This window comes from Mus caroli, chromosome 10 (assembly GCF_900094665.2).
Source record: "Mus caroli chromosome 10, CAROLI_EIJ_v1.1, whole genome shotgun sequence".
Lineage (NCBI taxonomy): Eukaryota > Metazoa > Chordata > Mammalia > Rodentia > Muridae > Mus > Mus caroli.
This window is the reverse complement of record NC_034579.1, coordinates 61,524,466-61,545,357: the sequence shown is the minus strand read 5'-3', so window position 1 is coordinate 61,545,357 and position 20,892 is coordinate 61,524,466.

The window sequence follows — 20,892 nt, the reverse complement described above, 5'->3', positions numbered from 1 at the left end:
AAACTCTGTGTAAATAACAAAAATAACAGCAATGGCTCCTCAATGCTTAAGTTCCAGTCCCGGACATCATCTTTCTTTCTAGATTTTCTTCCTCCACGTATTAAGATCGTGTATGGCTCATACGAGGGGATGTAGAAAAGACGTATTCGATGTTTCTATGCCTTTGAATGTCTGAATCCCCACTCTTCTCTCAGGTCTTAACTGTTGTTTTGATATCAAGTTTTCCAGTGAACCCAATTCCACGGATAACTCACCGTGGCGAAATGGGTGAACATCTCCCCATCCCTTGGTCCTCCTCAGGAGCAAGGCAGGCTTCCCACACCAATCCCCCAGGAATAGACACAACCTGCCCCAAGGGAGTACCCACACTGTGATCCCACAGTTGCAACCCCCACCTCTAATTTGTTCTTCGACAAGTCTGCTCATGTCTACTATGAATTTGTATATTCCCACTCCGCCCTCTTTCCTATTTCCACCCCACCTTAGTCAGCCTCACACGTTCCATTCCCACATTCATGCGTTCTTGTTTTGTGACACCCCCCATCCCGTTCCTCCCTAAGTGAGCCCATCAGGACCCAACAGTTTGAAAGATTTCTTTTATTTGTAAGTATGTGAACGTGAGTGTGTGGGTATGTGGATGTGCACACCTGATTGCGGGAACCTGTTAAGCTAGAAGAAAAACATGGATTTCCTAAAGCTGGAGTTACCAGTGGTTGCGAGCCACCTGGCACTCGTGGAACCGAACTCAGGTCCTCTGCAAGAGAACCACTGAGCTATTTACCCATCTCTCCAGCTTCACGCTCTAGTGAATTTAAATATGCATAGCCATAGCTGACTTCTTTCCACACGGGTCAGCCCCCATCATGGCCTAGCCCCTGACCTGATTCTCAGTGCCCACCCCCACCCATCTCAGCCGCGGCAAAGCAGCTTCATTATCTGTGGTATGGTAACTACTTAGAAACCGAATGACATTCAATTAAAATGATATTAGCAGCTCAGGAGTGATTTTGTTTAATTTACTCCTACTCAGATGTAAAAACATTAGCGACTTTTTTAATTGGGCCTCATAATGGCTACCTCCTACTCAAACGCGATGGAATTAAAGACTTTGATGCCTAAATACCGCTTAATTTACTCCAACCCGCCTGTAATGACATTAAAGATGCTTTAGGGTGGATATAGTTTCCAATCAATTTTATTCCAAGGAAATCTGAGCTCGCAGGTACTATTATTAAGCATATAATAAAATCACACAAGAAATATATCTTTACAGTTGGGGATAGGGTTGTTTCCAGCAATATTAAAAAGTAATCATTTTCATTTTAATGCAAGGATATTAAAAAGTAATATCTTAAATACAAGATTTTGTAAAGTTTTCAATTGTTTAAGCAAATATGTGATTCCCAACCTGTTAAAGTGTTCTGTTACATGTAGACCTAAAGCAAATTTTATTCAGTTACAGCATAGGTTGGATTGGCTTATGTTTGCTAGGAAGTTGGATTTTAGGTGTGATTTAGAGAGAAGCAATTTTTCTTGTAATCCTAATGCTAGCAATTTTTAAAAATCTTTTCCTAAATTACACACAAGGGCATCAGATTTTAACTCTGTTTTTAAACATGGCAGATTTTTGGTCCTTATGTGCTTGGGATAGTTACTCATTAATGAGTTCTCGAGAGGTAGACCCCAAACCATCATCAATAATAGCATCGAAGGGGCTGGAGAGATGGTTCAGTGGTTACGAACACTGGTCGCTCTTCTAGAGGACCTGGCTTCAATTCCCAGTGCCCACATGGCAGCTCACAACCATCTGTAACTCTAGTTCCCAAGAATATGACCCTGTCTTCTAGCTGCTGCATATATGTGGTGTCCAAACCTGTCTGCAGCCAAAGTACCCATACACATAAAATAAAATTAAAATTATAGGTCATATTTACAATACTCTACTGTGTCCCAGACAACTCTACATGCTTGGAATGTATTAACTCGTTTACTATCTTTAGTTAAGGAATATTAAGAAATCTTCTTCCTATACAGATGACAATAAAATATGGATGGATGGATGGATGGATGGATGGATGGATGGATGGATGGATAGATGGTGGATGGATGGATCGATGGATGGATCGATGGATGGTGTATGGGTGAATGGATTAATAAAATGGACGATAGATGGAAGAATAAGTGGGTTATGGATGAATGGATGGATAAGTGGGTAGATGGGTGAATGGATGGATGATGGATAAATGGATGATGGGTGGATAAATGGGCAATGGATGGATAAGTAGATGGATGGATGGTGTATAGGTGAATGAATTAATAAAATGGACAATGGATGGATGAATAGATGGGTGGGCTGATGGATTGATTAATGGGTAAATAGGTGGATGGATAGTTGAATGGATGGATGGAAGGAGTGCCAGGTGGATAGATAATGATGTAATAGTTCTTTGAGCTGCCTTGAGTTTGGGAAACCCTTGAACCACTTACAAATACAGATTCTAAAATGTGATGAGATGGGAAGCAGAGACGAGAGAATCATCCAGAAGCTCATAGGCCAGCCAGCCTGAAGTATGCAGTAGGGCAGAAATGAAGAGTCCTCTTCACCAAGGTGTAAACTGATTCCCAAAAGCTGTACAAACCTACTCTCTCACAAATAATAATAATAATAATAATAATAATAATGTAATGATTCTTCTTTTTAAAGAAAGTTCTTTAGTAGGTAAAAATACAAACAGTACATGAGCACACCCATAAGTGTATTTACATGTATGTAGTATATTTTAGACGGGGAATATAGCTTCCTTTACTTGGATATTTCTAAATTTCTAAAGACATTTTCCTTAAAAACAAACAAACAAACAAACTGGATGTTTTAAAAGATGTTAAGGGGTGCGGGCTGGTAAGATGGGTCCGAGGGCACGAGCACATGCCTGCTGCCAAGCCTGACAACCTGGGTTTGCTCTATGAATCGCACGGTGGAAGAAAAGAACTGACTCCTTAAAGCTGTCCTCAGCCTACCATGTGCACATCATGGCACGCACATCATACATACACGCACAATGATACTGATTTATTTAAAATCTTCAATGGGCCTGGAGAGTTGACTCAGTCATTAAGAGCACTTGCTGCTCTTCTTAGGGGACTGGAGTTCAGTTCCCAGCTCCCATATCAAGTAGCTTATAACATCACGAAACTCCAGCTCCAAGGGATGCAACATCCTCTTTCGGGTCCTTTGGGAACCTGCACATACATGGCATATTCTCATACATATGCATAAATAAAGACAAACTCTTGTTTTAAATGATCTGTAAAAGATCTAACCCATAATAATAATGATGTGCCTAGATTTCCTCAGAAGTTATCATGTCTGGCTGAAGCTCACAGTGTGACCATAAATGCTGACGTTCATAGTGTGCCTACAGGAGTGTATGTGTGTGTGTGTGTGTGTGTGTGGTATGTGTCTGGAACTCAGTGGCAGAGAATTTGCCTAGCATGAGCAACACCCTATTCTGTTTGATTCCCAGCACAGCAAGTGAGGGAGGGGGGAGGGAGGGAGGGAAAGACAGAGGGAGGAAGAGAGGGAGAGAGGGAGGGAGGAGAGAAAGGATATAGGGAGAGAGGGGTAAGGAAACAAAGAAAGAAAGAAAAGAAGGAATAGACAGATACTTACTGTCCCTGGGCGTGCAACCTCTGCTGATCGATAGATACCAACACTTGTCAAGGCAGTTCCCAAACCGCCTGAGTTTAAACCCTTGCTCTTCTACCAGGTGAATTGATGTTACGCAAGGTTTTGTTTCTCTCAGTCTTATTTTCCTTAATCTCCAGGAGAACAAAGAAACCTATTGTCTTCCCTAATGTGCTACTCACTTAGTATTTCCTAGCTGGAGAATGTCATTCAACTCCTTCATAACTGTTGGGTCCAGACTCCAGGGACTCATCCCAGGGCCTCCTTCTCCTTTCTCTTCCCCCTACATCCAGTGAATCACTATCACCAGTTTGTCTATTTCTTCTCTTAAATAGGACTCAAGCATGTTGGTGGTAGTGTGGCACTTAGGAGTATATCTGAGACATGGCGACTGTCCACACATTCTTGCTGGCAGGGTTTACACAGTCCTGGCTTTTGCCAGAGCTGTTCGGGATGCAAGGATGCCAAAGTTTGCTCCCAAGGAGCTTCCTACAAAGGAGAGGGCGGAGGGAAGGGGAGGGGAGGGGAGGGGAGGGGAGAAGAGAGGGAGGGAGAAGGAGAAAGAGAGGGGAGGAGGAAAGGAAGGGGAAGGGGGAGGAATGGGATGGGAAGGGAGAGGGAGGGAAAGAGGAGAAGGGGAAGGGGAGGAAGAGGAAGAGGGATAAAAAGGGAGAGAGAGAAGAAAGGGGAGAGGAGAGGAGGAGGAGAGAAGGGGGAGGGGAAGAGGAAAAGAGGGGGAGAGGGAGGGAGAAGAGAGAGGGAGGAAGAAAAGAGAGGGGGAGAGAAAAGAAGAGAGAGAGGGAGGGAAGAAGTGAGAGGGAGAAAGAAGGAAGGGAAAGAAGGAGAGAGAGGAAGAGGAAGATGGTGAGATCCTGAGTCACAGCAGAGTGCGGAAGGTCCCTTAGCAGCACAGTTTGAATATGACCATATGTGCTGGTTTAAATGACAGACATCCCCCACAGTCTCGGGCATTTGAATGCTCTGTGCCCAGTTCTGCTTGGGCAGGTTTTTAGGTACTAAGGGTTTTCTGGAGGGAGAATGTTACTGGGAGTAATCTTTCAGGTTTCAAAGACTTCAGGAAATCCACAGAACCTTATTCTCTGCCTCCTGTTGTGGTTTAAATGAGCTCTCAGCTGCTGTTCCAGCTGCCATGCCTGTCTGCTGCCCCGATTCTGTGCTGTGATGGGCATGGACTCTTATCCCTCTGAAACTGTGAGCCCAAAATAAATCTTTCTGTAGGTTGCCTTGGTCATGGTGTCTTATCACAACAACAGAAAAGTAACATACACCATACCTTCAGACAATATCAGTTACCTCCAACCACAGAGAGGGCACCAAATACCACATTATTTCTTTTATCAAATAAAAAGACATTCAGATGTAGGCATCCAATCCTGCAGCATCCCTAGTGGGGCAAGTCTCTAAGATTGTCCTTACTTCTTGCCTCATTGAGATATGACTTTAGTCCTCATGGTCAAAAAAGAGCTGCAGTATCTCCAAAGACAACACCCCAGTTGGGGGTGGGGTATGGAATAAAAATCTCCAAGATTTTTTTTTCTACATCATGTTGAGATTTTCAAGTGTCCCCATATCTGTCTTTTTTAATAAAATTATAGACTTTGCAGATGTGGTAGTATGTGCCTTCCATCCCAGGACTCTGGAAGCAGAGGCAAGAAAAACAAAAATCACAGCGGTAAGTAGGACTGTTTCTGATGCTTGCAGTTAAAACAAAACTGAGCTAGCACTTTTCAAATTTTTACTTAACACTTACTAAATTATCAGCCTGCCCCTTTGTTGAGTAAGTACAATCACAATTAAAGGTAACTCTAAATTTTCAATAATTCTATGAAACCATGACATTTCTACCATGTTTGACTTTATGTTATGGTTGGTTGGGTTTTAAGTGGATGTGTGTGCACTTGCATGAGTTTATGTGTACCATGTGGGTAAAGGAACCCCAGGAGTCAAGAAGACAGATGGTTGTGAGCCATCATGTGGGTGCTGGGAACTGAACCCGGGTACTTTTCAAGAGCAGCAAATACTCTTAACCACGGAGCTATCTTGCTAGCCCTGCACAGTCACCTTTCAAACATGATTTCTGTCCAAGCCCAGGTTGACTTTGTACAACCTGGGTCTCTGAAATAAACAGCAAGGTTTTACTTCAGCATCAGATAGCAGATACAATAAGAAGGATGGAGGATGCAGAGGAAGCAGTGTAAATGCAAGCACCCATGACTGTCCGGACAGAAGCTATGATGGTTAATATTGTCCACTTGATGCCATCTGGAATCAGCTAAGTTAGAAGACTTGGGGTATGACTGTGAAAGGTACTCTAGACTAGATTATCTGAAGGTGGGGGAACAATTTAACTGTAGAAAACACTAATCCATAAACTGAGGCCCAGGACTGAATGAACAGTGAGCCAAGCACCAGCAGTCTGACTGCAGACACGCCCTGGTAATCCTGTTCCATCTCCTGCCACCATGATGATTTATGTCCTCATGCTGCAGGCCAAAACAAACCCTTAATTCCTCAGGGAGACACATCACCAATACAGGTGCTCACTGAGAACTGCAGACGTTACAACTGAAAGGAAAGGGTGAGAGGATTCTAAATTTAAAGCCAGCCTGGGCTACATGGTGAGACCCTGTCAAAACAAAAACAAAACACCATTCTAACATTTGGTGTTACAAGTCTGGGAGGCAGGGCTCTAGGGATCAATGAAGTTTAGATGAAGTCATAAGGGTGGAGTCCCATAGTGAGAATGATGTCCTTGTAAGAGGACGAAGGAAGTGGGGGTGTGGTTCCATTGGTAGAATGCTTGCCTGGTAAGCATGAGGCCCTGAGTTCAATTCCCAGAGCTTTATAAATTGGATGTGGTGGTCCGCTTCTGTAATTCTAGCGTTTGGGAGGTAGGAACAGGAGGGTCACAGGTCCAAGGTTCAGCCTCAGCAATATAGCAGATTTGAGACCAGACCTTGGGATACACGAGTTCTTGTAGAAAGAGAGAGGGCAGGGCACGAAGAGAAAGAAGGGAGAGCAAGAGAAGAAAGGAGGGAGGAAGGAAAAAGATGATAATCTGTGAACATGAAGAATAGTCACCAGGCAATGAATTTGGTCTTGGACTTCTGATCTCCAGAACTGTGGAAATCAAGGTCTGCTAGATAAGCTACGTGGTCTCTGGTACCGCCTTCTGTAACCCAAGCCAACCTGGCTTGTGAAGACTGCAAAGACTCCACTGACAGCCACTGCCCTCACCACCAGTGTACACATCTTCCTCAGAGGAGTTCTTGCTGTCTCCCAAGCCACACTCTGGCACAGACATCCTTATGTCCAGGACTTCAAAAGGACCTTAAGAGGTTTACAGATGCTAACAATTACTTAACACCTGTACCGCCTGGCCCAGTGCCAAGCGGCCGGAGGACAATGCGCTCTGCCTTGTGTTTGGTCCCTTAGGACCTATGGCCTCCTCCCCACTCTCTAGCGCTAGGCTAGTTCGGAGAGCTTCATCAGTAAGCTCTGTGGGGTAAGCAAACAAAGCTTGCGTTTCAGGACAGGCTTTTTCCCTTCCTAGAAGAGACCTTGAGACTTAAAGAATCTTCCAGCAGGAAGTTCTCCTGCAGGATATCTTCCTTGAGTCAAGTCTCTCTTTCCATTTGCCTTAAACATCTTTTGAACTCGGTTATTTATTTGGGGAGCAGGGGGTGCTGGAGGCGGCGCCGCAGTATAAAAGAGATGAACAAGTTTGTAGTTCAAAACCAGTTCTGTTTTTGAAAAGTCGGTGACCAGACTCACCCGGAAGATTGCCCAAGGGCCCTTCCGCTCCTGACTCCTCAAAAGCTGAAGCGGCTGCCTTGTAAGGTTTCCCACACAGCCTGACCCCACACAAGCTTTTGCAGAGAGAAAGGAGCTCTATGAGGTACTGGGCCGACCCTCTGAATGTTTGATTGTTCCTGACATATAAATATAAGACTATGCTACATCGCAGACTCCAGATTGGTCCTGGTATGGGTGACAACGTGTTTTATTATGATACTCAATTTCAAGCCAAAAAGTGTAGACTTCGACTACACGGTTTCTAGTGCTTCGTGGACATACACATTTTTGGTTTCCCATATCTATTTTTTTATTTAAAGTGCTTAAAGATGAAATCATTTAAGGGATTTTGTTACTTAGGTGATAAATTAATTTTCCCCCATGTCATACAAAAGCAAGTATATTTTAGGATCTGCCTCAGTGATAAGTTAATGATTTATTTCTCTGTGAATAATGCCGTTTTCTGGTGACGATGAAGAAACATTTGCATAGTCGTCATTGGGATAAGATTTCCCTGATAAGTTAGAAGCAGCCGCCTCCGGAAGGGGGCAAGGGGAATCCGGCTTTGCTCTCATTTTCCAGATTTCCATATGACCCTATAGTAGCTTGGGCTTACAGCCATGCACGAACTTAAAGACCTTCCAGACTTCGTGGTCCTTCTCACCAGCAAGAAACACGATATAACAGCAGCAATAAATGCGCGGTGGGGGGGGGGGGGGGGGGGGAATTTAAGTCATACACAATGGGGGATGTCAAACTGGAAGTAGGGTTTCCTGACTTCTTGACCCCTGCTATGGTTACCCACTTCACTTGCTTTTCTGACGAGCCAAATTGTCGTATTGATGTATGCGATAAATGTAATACTGGTATCGAAGGTCTTCGACTTCTGGGAGGGGCCGTGAAAAGTCTTATTTCCATAGCTGTCCCCATTGAAGTTGTGGCAGGTCTGTGGCCCCTGGCCTCCTACTGTGGGTCTTTAAGGTCCTCCCACGCCCGCCTTCCTTTCTTTTCATCTCCGTCCCTTTGGAAAGGGGGAAGGCCCCCCATCTTTGAAGACCACACTGGAGCTGTCCTCCAGAGGGCCTCTGGCTCCTCAAGCAGCAGAGTTCAGGAGAGAGCATTTGATCACGGAAGAGCATGTCTCCATGACATCCCGTGTCTGCTGCAGGGAAGGCAGTCACACACATCATGCATTTGCCCACTTGGAAATCCTGAGGTAAAGCAATCCAATCGGCCAGCAGGTGTTTTCCGGATTCGTCAGCCAGTCATCGTGGAAATGGGTATGGCACAAAGTTTGAGGCAAACCATCCGCACAGGGCTGATTATTTTTTAAACAATAGCTAGTTTATCTGGTAGAAATCCATGCTTACTTTCCATCAGCCAGCTGGCTTCTCTCCCTTCCCCTAAGTTCCCTATAGGCGTGTGTCCACCCTTCACATTCATTTGATAGCATGGCCACTTTGATCCCTCCTGTTAAACTTTAAGGAAGGATAAATTGAAGTCCCAGCACTTAAGTGGGCGAGATAGCAGGTTCATGAGTTCCAGGCTAGCCTGTGCTACATAGTAATACACTAGTGTTTGGTTTTGTTTGTTTAGTTTGGGTTTTTTTTTTTAAAGACTCTTTCTTTGACAGTTTCCTTATAAAGTCTGTTGGCCTCACTTGTTACCAGAGTTGCCAGTGGCTCTCCTGATTTGAAAGAAGATCCGGAGAACGAACTAGAGATTTGGAACTTTGAAACCAGTTAGCTGAGAAAAGAGAGTTTTAAAATGAATATTCTAAAATTGCCTCAAAATTCAGAGAAATGATCAACTTTCTAAAATAGATTATTATTTGAACTATTCCTTTTGAGGAACAAAAGTGTTAAGAATTGTAAGTAATTTAGAGGAGATTTGAACACAGGGAGCATGTGTGGGTTGCATACAAATAGCCTACCATTTCATCCAAGGGACTTGTGCATTCTCAGATTTGGGTATGCCCAGGAGAGGAATTATAAAGCCAGTCCTGTGCAGACCCTGAGGTGTGATCATGTGTGTGTGTGTGTATGTGTGTGTGTGTGTGTGTGTGTGTGTGTTATCATTGATCTTCAACAAGCTCTACCAGTCTGTCCATGCAAAGTGGAATCCCCTGTCCAAACACAGAGAGGGAGATTCCAGTTTCTGTTGAAAACAAGATGCTCAGGAGGAAGAGAGGAACTCTGAAAGTCTTGTCTGCTCCTTCACTCAGAGGCAAGGGGCAGGAAACAAATGTTCATGTCAAACTATAAGCACTGTACAGGTTTACTTTACTTTAAATGACAATTTTGAATATGTAGAAACTTCTCTGTGGAAATTAACTTCCATGGCAGGAAGTCTGCCCTCCTGCTCCATGATCCTGGCTATGATGGTCGTAGCAGGGACCTTGGTGATGGCAATCACATGTGAACCCTGCAGCCAGAACCAGTAACCTTCAGTGTTGTGGTTCTGTGTTGAGGGGTCAGAAGAAAATAATCCAGAAGTCACCAAGGGCACAGGAAGCAATGGCAGAGCCACCAAGCGAGTGCCACTGGCACTGGAGTCACTGGGCATGCAGTATTCTTTCTTGGTACCCTGCTGTGCACCACGATGCATCCCTAGAGAGGTCTGGAGAGAAGTTTGGTGTCCTAAAAGCTATTTCGGTTCAGCACCCAGGCATATCAATATGGCCACACTGGGGTTTTATGAGGGATCTAAACAGCGGGCTCCTATCCATCAAGGAGGCCAAGTTCGGCTGCCAAGTAAGTTCAGGGCAAGTCAGGTTTTGTTACGAAATGCGTTACAAAAGAAATCTTGTGGGCTCTGGAGAGAGTTCAGGAGGTGATAGGCTTGCCATGCAAACATGAGAATCTGAGTCTGAGATCCCAATAACCCAAGTCAAAAAAGTTGGGTGTGGTGACTCACACTTGCAATTCCTGGGCTAGGGCAGTAAAGATGGGTGGATCCCTAGCCCCAGGTCCCAGGGAGTGGAGATTCTGTCACAAAACAGAAAATAAATAAATAAATAAATAAATAAATAAATAAATAAATAAATGGACAGCTTCTGAGGGATAGCACCTGAGTTTAACACACACACATTCACACACACATACATACACACTCATACACACTCATAAACACACATATACACATTCAAACACATACACACATTCACACACTCATATACACATTCACATTCACACACACATTCACACACTCATATACACACACATACACACACACACTCATAAACACACACACATACATACACACATGCATACACATACACACACATATACACACACACATATACACATTCATACACACATACTCACACATACACTCATAAACACTTTAAAGAAAAAGAAAGGACTACTTCGGGTGTCCTCAAATTACAGTTTCAAGAGAATGGGCATCTTTCCCAACATCTCAGTCTCCTGTTGCAGACGTTCTTCCAACAGACAGTGCTCACACACTTCCTTTCTTCAAGATTTGCTTTCATAACTTTTAATTATGTATATATATGTGCACATGTGTGCACATGAGTGTAAATGTCTGGAGAGGCCAGAAGTGCCAGTCCACCCCAGAGCCAGGGTTACAGGTGAGCTGCCCGGAAGGAAGCCCAGGTCTTCTGTAGGAATTCTAATTTCCCACTGTCACTACTGTCACTTCTGTAGGAATTCTAACTTTCCACTGTCACTACTGAGCATCTATTTAGCTCCCACATTTTGTCTTTTTTACTCCGGCTCTTAAACTAATCCTGTTTTAATTACACTAAGGTGTAAATGACTAATACCTAATTCAGATATATTTACATTTCAACAATGATAACTACATTCTCGGGTGGAAGTTAGGCATTAGCTAATAATTAATTTGATCTCAGAATTTGGCAGGAAGTTGTATGCTAATTAAGTGGAGGGAAATTAGGCCTTTCAATTAAATTGAACAATTTTCACCTGACAGGTTGTTCCTTGCTCTGCAGCTCTGTTGTTCATTTGTTCTGAGATAGGGACTCATTCATGTAGTCCAGGCTGGCCTCAAATCTGAGATCCTTGCAGGTAGCCCAGGATAACTTCAAACCCATGATCCTCCCATGTAGCCCAGGATAGCCTAAAACTCAAGATCCCCCCCCCATAGCCCAGGATGGCTCAAAACCAAGATCCTTGCATGTAGCCCAGGCTAGCCTCAAACTCGATATCCTCCCATGTAGTCCAGGATGGCCTCAAACTCAAGATCCTCCCATGGACCCCAGGATGGCTTCAAACCTAATATCCTCCCTCTTCAGCCTCCTGCATATTAGCTAATAAGCCTGGACCACCACACCTGACTTTTGCAATCAATTACTCTGTCCCTCTTCTGTCCCTCTTCTCCCCTCCCCTTCATCCTCCACTCTTCCCCTTCCCGTGCCCTCCCCAAGATGAAGAAAGCGACTTGCCAGAAGTCATGGAGATGAGAGGCAGTGGAGTTGACTCATTCAGATTTTCACTCCACTTGTTAGATCCTGTCTTTAAAACACTGTTGGAAACAAGAGTGAATGGGCTGGTGACCGTGCTCAGTGGGTAAAGGTGATTGCTGCCAAACCTGACAACCTGAGTTCAATCCCAGGGACCTTTGGTGGACTTGCAGAAGTTATCCTCTGATGCCCACAGGTATACTGTGGTGCACGCACACACAGAGACACATGCAGACAAATACACACACATGAATAAGTGAAATAGTTTGCTTTCAAAACAAAAGGAAGGAAGAAGTGATGGGGGAACAAAAGAAGGGAGGGAGGGAAGAGGAAGTGAGAGCCTTTGTTTTCTCGAGGTTAGTGAGATACACGGAAGCCATGAGTGACAGGCTAAGTCCATGGAAGCTGAGAAGCACACAGAAAACAATGTGTGTATTCTTCACTAGAATGATCTCGCCTTGTCTGATGACAGCCAACAGGCCGAGTGTGGGCCAAGAGAGGCTGTGCCATGCTCCTGGTACCGAGAGATGGCCCAGTCTGTAGAGAGATTGCCTCGTAAGCACAGGGACCCAAGTTCAATCCTCAACACCCATGTGAAAAGGATGGGTATGGTGGTGCACAGGCACAAGCAAGGCCAGTCCTGGGGAAGTAGAGACAGGATTCCTGAGGCTCGAAGGCCAGTCAGTCAAACCAAATCTGGACCAAAATCAAGGCAGATCAGAGGCGATGACTCAGCAGATGGAGGTGCTTGCCGTAAAAGGCTGATGAGCTGAGTTAGACCCCCCAGAACCCATGTAGCAAGCATGGAGATGCAGTGTAGGAAGAATGAGAAGCCTGCCATAACAAGGTAGAAAGACAACTGATTCCCCAAAGGTGTTCTCTGACCTCCACACATATATGTAACACACATATACACACACATATACATACATACATACATACATACACAGACATATACACATATATACACATACACACATATACACACATACATATGCACACATACACACATATATACATATATACACACATACACACACATACACACATACACACATGCATACGCACATATACACACATTCATACATACACACACATATACACACACACATACACACACACACACCCCACAGTCAAAAAGAACATAAACAAGGTAGATAGCTCAACAAAGTTGATCTCTGGCCTCTACACATACACACAAACACACACACACACACATACACACACACACACCCCACAGTCAAAAAGAACATAAACAAGGTAGATAGCTCAACAAAGTTGATCTCTGGCCTCTACACATACACACAAACACACACACACACACATACACACACATTCCATTAGAACCAAAAACAAACCTTCATATTTCTAAAAGTGTTAAAATTCACAGGTTTGTACAACAAAAATGAGCTCATTTCACGTTAAAAAAAAATTTAATTAAACCCAAAACAAGGCAGTCTTTAAGTATCTATCGCCTAATAGTTTCTATTGAATATTTGAAAGTCAAAGCAAAACCCCTCTCCCATCCCTGAAGAGAACTCCTGTTCCTAAGGCTCGATACCTGAGTTCTAATGACAGAGGAATCTTTACCACCGACCTCCCTTCCCCTGCGGAGCTTCCATACAAAGGTGTGTGGGAGGCAGAGGGAACACAAAGCCTCCTCCATTGTTATCAGATAGCCGCTCATGGAGAGGCCTGGCCGGAGTTTGCCATAGAGAAAGCTCCACCCACACAGCGCCATTATTCATCCTTCCAGCTTAAGGCTTGTTTTGCACAGATGTGCCCTTCCTGTTTGGCATCTCTAACTGGGGACTGTTGTTCAGCCGAAGTTTTGTCATCTCAGCACTAACTGAGATTTCCAGCCCATTCCTGAACGCCTTTTGTTAAGCGTTAGCATAAAGAGGGGTACGCTTGCCAAAGGTGAGGTAGGCACCCCAGCGAAGCGATACTGCAGCATTCTTCCCTGAGCATCAGAGACGGGGGTGGGAATGGGGAGACTTTCTAGCATGCAAAGTCAAGCATGCCATAAACCAGTGAGCAACTTCCTAGTGATGGTAATAGACGCCACACTTGTGTACACACCGTTTTTCTCTTGAAGTTGTGGCCGTTCTTTTCTTAAAACAACTCTCCAATTCATTCTTAAAAGAAAATTAACCTTCCTGCCACCCTCGGATTCAGGCATTTGTTTTAGGGAATGTCGTACCTATTGGAGCAAGAGCAAGACAGGAGCCCCTGACTTAGACCAAATGATGGGAGGGTACGCTCATTAACAGTTATTGAGCGCCTACTGTAGCTAGGCAGTGGGTGTGATGACTGCTCTCAGACTTGAGTTCTTATCTATCGCTTCCGTAGCACTTCAAACTTTTGCATCGGGAAAGTTAAAAGAAAGATGACTTAAGCAGCTTCCAGTCTGCAGACTCAGTGCTTCCCAGAGACCGGTGAAAGGCAGAGGGACAACAACAGGATATCATGGTTCACAGTATTTATTTACTTACTTCGTGTGTGTATGTGTATGTGTGTGTGAGAGAGACAGAGACAGAGAGAGATAGAGAGGGAGAGACAGAGAGAGGGAGGAAGGGAGAGGGAAAGGAGAAGCACAGAGAGACACGCAGAGTTTACTCCACCATAAAATAATAAAATTTGAGTAGCTGAGAAGCCGGCAAATTAGCATACCTCGTTACAGTTTTTGATGCATGGTCACATTTATAAGTGACTTTCCCTTAGTTTACAGATCCTTCTCTGTTACTGTCATAAAGATTGCTGGAATAATCACACTCCTCCTCCCCATACGGAATCCCATTAACAGTTTGGCTGCTGCGATTACGGCTCCTGTTTCATCCATCATGAGAAGTGTTTGCAACTGAGGAAGAAGCTAACACTATTAGCCCTGGAACCTCCCACTGCCTCCCCCCAGCCCCAAACCCAATTAAACCCCAAGACACATACAAAAAGATGCCTGCCTCCTATTTACATAACACAATGACAGAATGATAAATCAACAGGAATCATGAATGCTTCAACAAGCCACTGAAATGATGCTGGACCCCTCCACAAGGCTGGACCTCTCCATAGGCTAGACCTTGTCCACAGGCTGGACCCAGTCACAGGCTGGACCCCTCCACAGGCTAAACCCCTCCATAGGCTGGACCTTGTCTACAGGCTGGACCTCTCCACAGGCTGGACCCAGCCACCAATGAACAGCACTGGTTTCCAACTGGGATCCACTTCCCACCCTGAGGACAGAGTCAAGCCCTCAGCAGCAGAGGCCAGGTCTGGCTATCCTTCCCTTCTGTAGATGGATACCACTTTCCTTCCTTCCTAGATCGGGTACCCCCTGCTTCTAAAACAATCTCACCATGGAGAAGATTCCCTTCCCAATACCCTGAGAGCCAACTTCTTGGTTTCCCTAGGGCCATTTCTTTTAATATGAAGGAAACATTAATTAAATAGTTTCTGGGTATGTTACCTCAAATCCTGATAGTGGAGCTGATTCAACACACACACACACACACACCTTTCAGCTCAAATTTCCATTTAAATAATACTTTCCAAAGAAAGGCAAGGTGAACCTTGTGTTTGAGTTTATTTTTAAGACGGGGTCTTGGTACCTAACACTAGCTGCTTTATAACCTGTGGCAATGCTCCTGCCTCAGATTCCTAAGTGCCAGGCTTACAGCATCTGATCACTCCCAGCTTTCAGTGTCATCATTAACCCCTTGTTGGAAACATTCCCCCACTAACAGAGGACTTAGCTATGAAGTGCATTGGCAGGCTCAGCTCCCTACCTCTGCCTATGTTTTCTCTGCTTGAACATTTGAAATTGTTAATTTAATTCTGGGGATCACTTTATGAATGACGCATCTACGGGGCAATGTCCCTACAGTGGTCATAGACTGTGCATTTATATGTCATCCCTACCCACCACCCACCCACCCACCCACCCTAATAAGGGTCCTCTGTTACCAAACCCTTCTAAGTAGTTTGAATATATGCTTATAATTCCACCCATTCAGAAGTGGAGACAGCAAGATTACAAGTTCAAGACCAGCCTCGGTTACAGAGTGAGTCCTGGACTAGGCAAGCCTACCTAGGGAGACTGTCTCAGCATCAAACACAAAACCCAAGCAGACTGAATACAGCTACTTTGGTTCTGAGCTTCAAATGAAGTCCTCTCAGCAGGCAGCACCCAGGAGGGAAAAAAAAAAAAAAAAAGCTTTGTATCACCCCTTTTCAGTGCATACTCCTAGAACATTCTCTATCAAGCCTTGGAGCTTGCACTTCACTCTAAATACCTCCACAGTGGGTGTCTGACCTGAAGCCATCTTCACACCCAAGGCGCTCTTTATTTGAGAAATCAGCTCCGGAGGGTTCTTCCTAGCCACTCCCGGGGCTTAGAACGCCTTTTCTGTGCCCCACACCACTTCTCAGGCTCCTGTCCGGAGAGCTCACTCCTGCTAACACTTGTCTGTACTTCTGCCCGTTCGTGGCTTTCAGTGTATAGGGACCAGGAAACATGTGACTGAATCCTGTACCCCAGACCCCCAGAACGTGCACCTGTCATGAGTCAAGACCAATTCAAGGCAAAGCGACGTCCGGATTCACGAATGATGAACATCTCCATACAGTCTAAGAGACGAGCGATAATTGTGCTTAGATAATCAATGTTCCTCCATCAAACCACAATTAAACTGTCTCGCGGTTGAATGTATTATTCTGCTCAATTGCTTCCCCAAATGCACACCCTCTTCAACTCTTCTGATAACCAGAAACCAATAGGTGGCTGAACGCCGATTGGTCCCTCCTGAGTTAGCTGATTAAAACAGCAATAGTTGAAAGAACAAGATGACCAATTCCCTGTTTTAATAGCACAAAGGGGGATACTTAAACGTAAAAGCCTGTGTTGAACATCAATTATACATTGTCACGCTGGTTGTCTGTGGTGCTCAATGGCATGGAAGTTGAAGATGATACAAATACGATGTGCTGTTTAAATTAGTATATTACTCCACCTTATGTTAACTGTACACAGTTTCCCCCACGACTAACTGACTAAATAACTTAGCTAACGTTTTAACACGCATCATTATTTGAAAAAAAAATTAGAACAAACTATGAATCACTCTGTCATCTTGTGTTTCAATAGGATAATGTATATCTTTCATGGTTATTAATATTTATTGTCTTTTGGTAAATTAAAAAATCAAGCTTAACCAAGGTTAAAAATATCTGATGATACATAGATGATTATAGAAGTAATATGTATTAATGAGTTTTTGTAGGACTGACTCTTAGTTTTAGTTAATCACTCGAAGAATTATGTCAAACATACATCAAGATCCCAGCTCCTTTTTCATCCAACCTTCCGGTATTTCATTATGATCGTTACCTGATTAATGGGTGTAATAATATATATGGCATCGTATGATATGTTCGCATTAAGTTTTAATCAAATACTACTAAATTCAGAAAACATTAAGTAAATCATGACGGATGAGGCAATATTGCCTGCCTGTCATATTGATGGTGCTGAAACTTCGGGATGGAGAGTAACTGATGGAGCCCAAGAAGTGAATTTTATGAGGAAATCTAAGTATCTCAACTTCCACGGCTGTGGTGGGGTTTTCTTTTGGTTTGTTTGTTGTTGTTTTTTTTTTTTTAATTGCTTTGCAGCCACCAGGAGCAGAGATCTACCAAGTGGAACCCTCCCATCTCAAAAGCTGGCGAGAGTCCGTTGTTCATCCGTGAGGTTGCCCCTTGCCTTGCTTCTCAGCTAAAAGTTCTTGGAATTACTCCACTTGTGTGAAGCTGCTACAGTACAAGTCGGAGAAGCAAATGAAGCTAGGCACCACGGTGGCCACCGGGAAGCAGGGAGATGATTTATGCACAGTTTCCAATGCGCACAACGAACGGAAAAGCTCTCGGGATCTGTTGCACAACTGTGTGAGGGCACCGCTAAATTTTAACAGCAGAGGCCTCAGCCTTAGAGGTGGAATGGGATCCTACTTGAATTTACAAAACGGTGAAGCCACCTTGAGCTGTTTCACATCACAGTTGATGGGCACAGTAAGGCAGGAGGCAGGGGGCAGGAGGGTGTTCACTTAGCCTTGGAACAAACAGCAGGCATCCTTACTCTGGGCGGGTGTTGCCTAGGAAGAGACACATTATATGGTGGATGGGAAAATGTGGTGTTGACGTCCAAAAGCTGTGTTCCTCTTACTTGTTGTAAAGACAGCTATGTCTTCCTTATGTCTCCTCTTCTTTAGTTTCCTAGACTTCCCAGAGGAAGTCTTGCTACCAAACAGACCTATATATCTCCTTGCTACCAAATAGGACCACACGACCCACACAGACCCCTCTGGGTATCTGGCAATAAGAAGCCACTCGTCTTGGTGGGAGATCTCTGGCAAGCTCTTAGGGAGGTGGTCAGGTCATGAGGTTGGATCTGTGAGTCACTCCTGGAAGGGAGAAGTCTTCTAGAGGCCGCTCAACCCACAGCAGGCTTTGTGCAGGTGAGAAGTAAGCTATTGTGTGATAAGCCAGGGGACTTGCTAGGTTTCTGTCACTCCATGATTGCCCACCTGGCTTGCCTAACAGCTACTGACTGGTGGTTGGCTGGGATTCAGTAATGGTGCTGGCAGCAACACTGGCCTATAAGATATCCCCCCCCCTCTCTCTCTCTCACACACACACACACACACACACACACACACACACTGGCTTCAAGCCCACTGTATATCCAAGCATGAACTTGAGCTTGAGCTCCTGACCCTCCAGCCTTTATCTTCTGAGTGCTGGGATTTTGGTAGAAAAAAAACTATACTAACCAGTTCATTCTTACTCTCCTTGAAATGGCACAGGATAATGTTCTCAACCAAGCGCACGTTTCATCCTCCAAGGCCAAGATGCTCTACAGCAGACCCTTTCTTTTTCCTCCCTGTCCCGACTCTTTGTGTGTGTATGTGTGTGGGTAGGTGTGTATGTGTGTATGCATGTGTGTATGTATGTGTGTACAGGTGTGTGTTGTGTCTGTATTTGTGTGTATGTGTTTGTATGTATGTGTGTGTGCATGTATGTGTTTGTGTATGTGGTATATGTGTGTATATATGTATGTATATATGTAAATACATGTGTGTATGTGTATGTGTAAATACATGTGTGTATGTGTATGAATGTGTGTATGTGTATGTCGGTGAGTTGTATGTATGTATGTGTGTGTGTCTGTATGTAAGTGTATGTGCATGTATGTGTATATATATGTATGTGTGTATGTGCATCTGTGTGTGTGATGTGTGTATTGTGTGTGCACATGTGTGTCTCTGTGTGTCTCTGTGTGTGTGTGTGTGTGTGTGTGTGCGCGCGCGCGCGCGCGCCTGAGGTTGATGTCAGAAACCTTCCTCCATTGCTCTTCTAACCTTATTCTTTGAGAAAGGGTCTCTCAGTCAAACTTAGAGCTCATGGAATCACAGGCCAGAATTACGGGAGAGCCACCACACTCTGACCTTTACACAGGCTCTGAGGATCTAAACTCTGGCCCTCCTGCTTAAACAGCGAGCACTCTAACCACTGAGCCATCTCTCCAGCCCTTCACTCCAGATCTCCTAAAACATAATGCTCAACAGAACCTTAGGCATTTCATGAGTGATGTTTTTTCTTAAAAGAGGGTTAATATTTATTGGGAAACATATTGGGATCCTGATCCTTAGAGCAATGCTAAAAGAAACATTGATGTTTTAAAATTGACATGTGGAGGGCTGGAGAGATGGCTCAGAGGTTATGGGCACTGACTGTTCTTCCAGAGGTCCTGAGTTCAATTCCCAGCAACCACATGGTGACTCATAACCATCTATAACAAAATCTGGTGCCCTCTTCTGGTGTGCCAGCATATGTGCATGTAGAGTACTGTACACTAAGTAAATAAATCTTTAAAAATAAAATAAAACAAAATACTCATTTTGGAAATCAGCAAATATCAGGCAGACTAGCCTAGGAGTGTGTATGGCAAGTATGGAGGGTTGCAGTAAGAAAAACTTAGACCATAGAAAGGTCCTCCATCAGGACAGGAACCTCTACTGGACTCGTCCAATTTTGCAAAGTTGGGGCCTCCCTCCCCGCAGCCCTGGGGCAGGTCTTCAGGCCCCTGTTTATCCACACCATGAAGCTGGGTGGGCACACTGTACCTGCCCAGGGCTTCCCCAAGGAACCAAGCAGCTCCCAGGGAGACTCCAGAGGTTACCAGCTGGAACTGGGCCTATCGATCCACCTCAACCTCTCTCTCTTCTTCTTAGATTCCCCGATCACACCATCGTGAGGTAGTCTGGCTGTTTGGTTGATCCCATAAGGGCACCTTTTTTGGCTCCCAGGAGGAAGAGGTGGAGGCCCAGACCCCCTGGGCAAGGGCTGAGCCTCGCCTGCCCAGACACTGCTGCGATGTTTAGCCTGGCCTCCTGCCAGGGTTTCGGGTACAGTCTGAACACCTGGGTTCTCTGGTGAGACATGGTAGAAATGCAGAGAGATAGGTAGATTGATCTCCTCCCACATATTTAGGTGTTTAGCGCAAACTGAAGTGTGTGAGCGACTTGCCCTGGTCAGATCTCCAAAGGTTGCCTCAACGCCATCGTCAGTATCACTGCCTCCGTGTTCAGCTGCGTTTAGGTAAAGGCCTTGTCTTATTGTTTCCCCCCAACCTCTGCCTTAGTTGGACCCGTGAGATGTCACAATGCATGCCAGTGATTGTCTTCTGTGAGAAGGAGGTGCAGCTCCCTCATCGTCCATCCGTATGGCCTCTTCCCTTAGCATGAGTTCATCCGCTGGCACTGGCTGAGACTCAGCTCTGTCTCCCCTCTGCTAAGGCCAACTCCAGGGCTCTTCATTCGCTAGGCTTTTGCCAGCAGTCAGCAACAACAAAGACAAAGCTGAGGAAGAAAGACATTCAGAGAATACAGCCGTT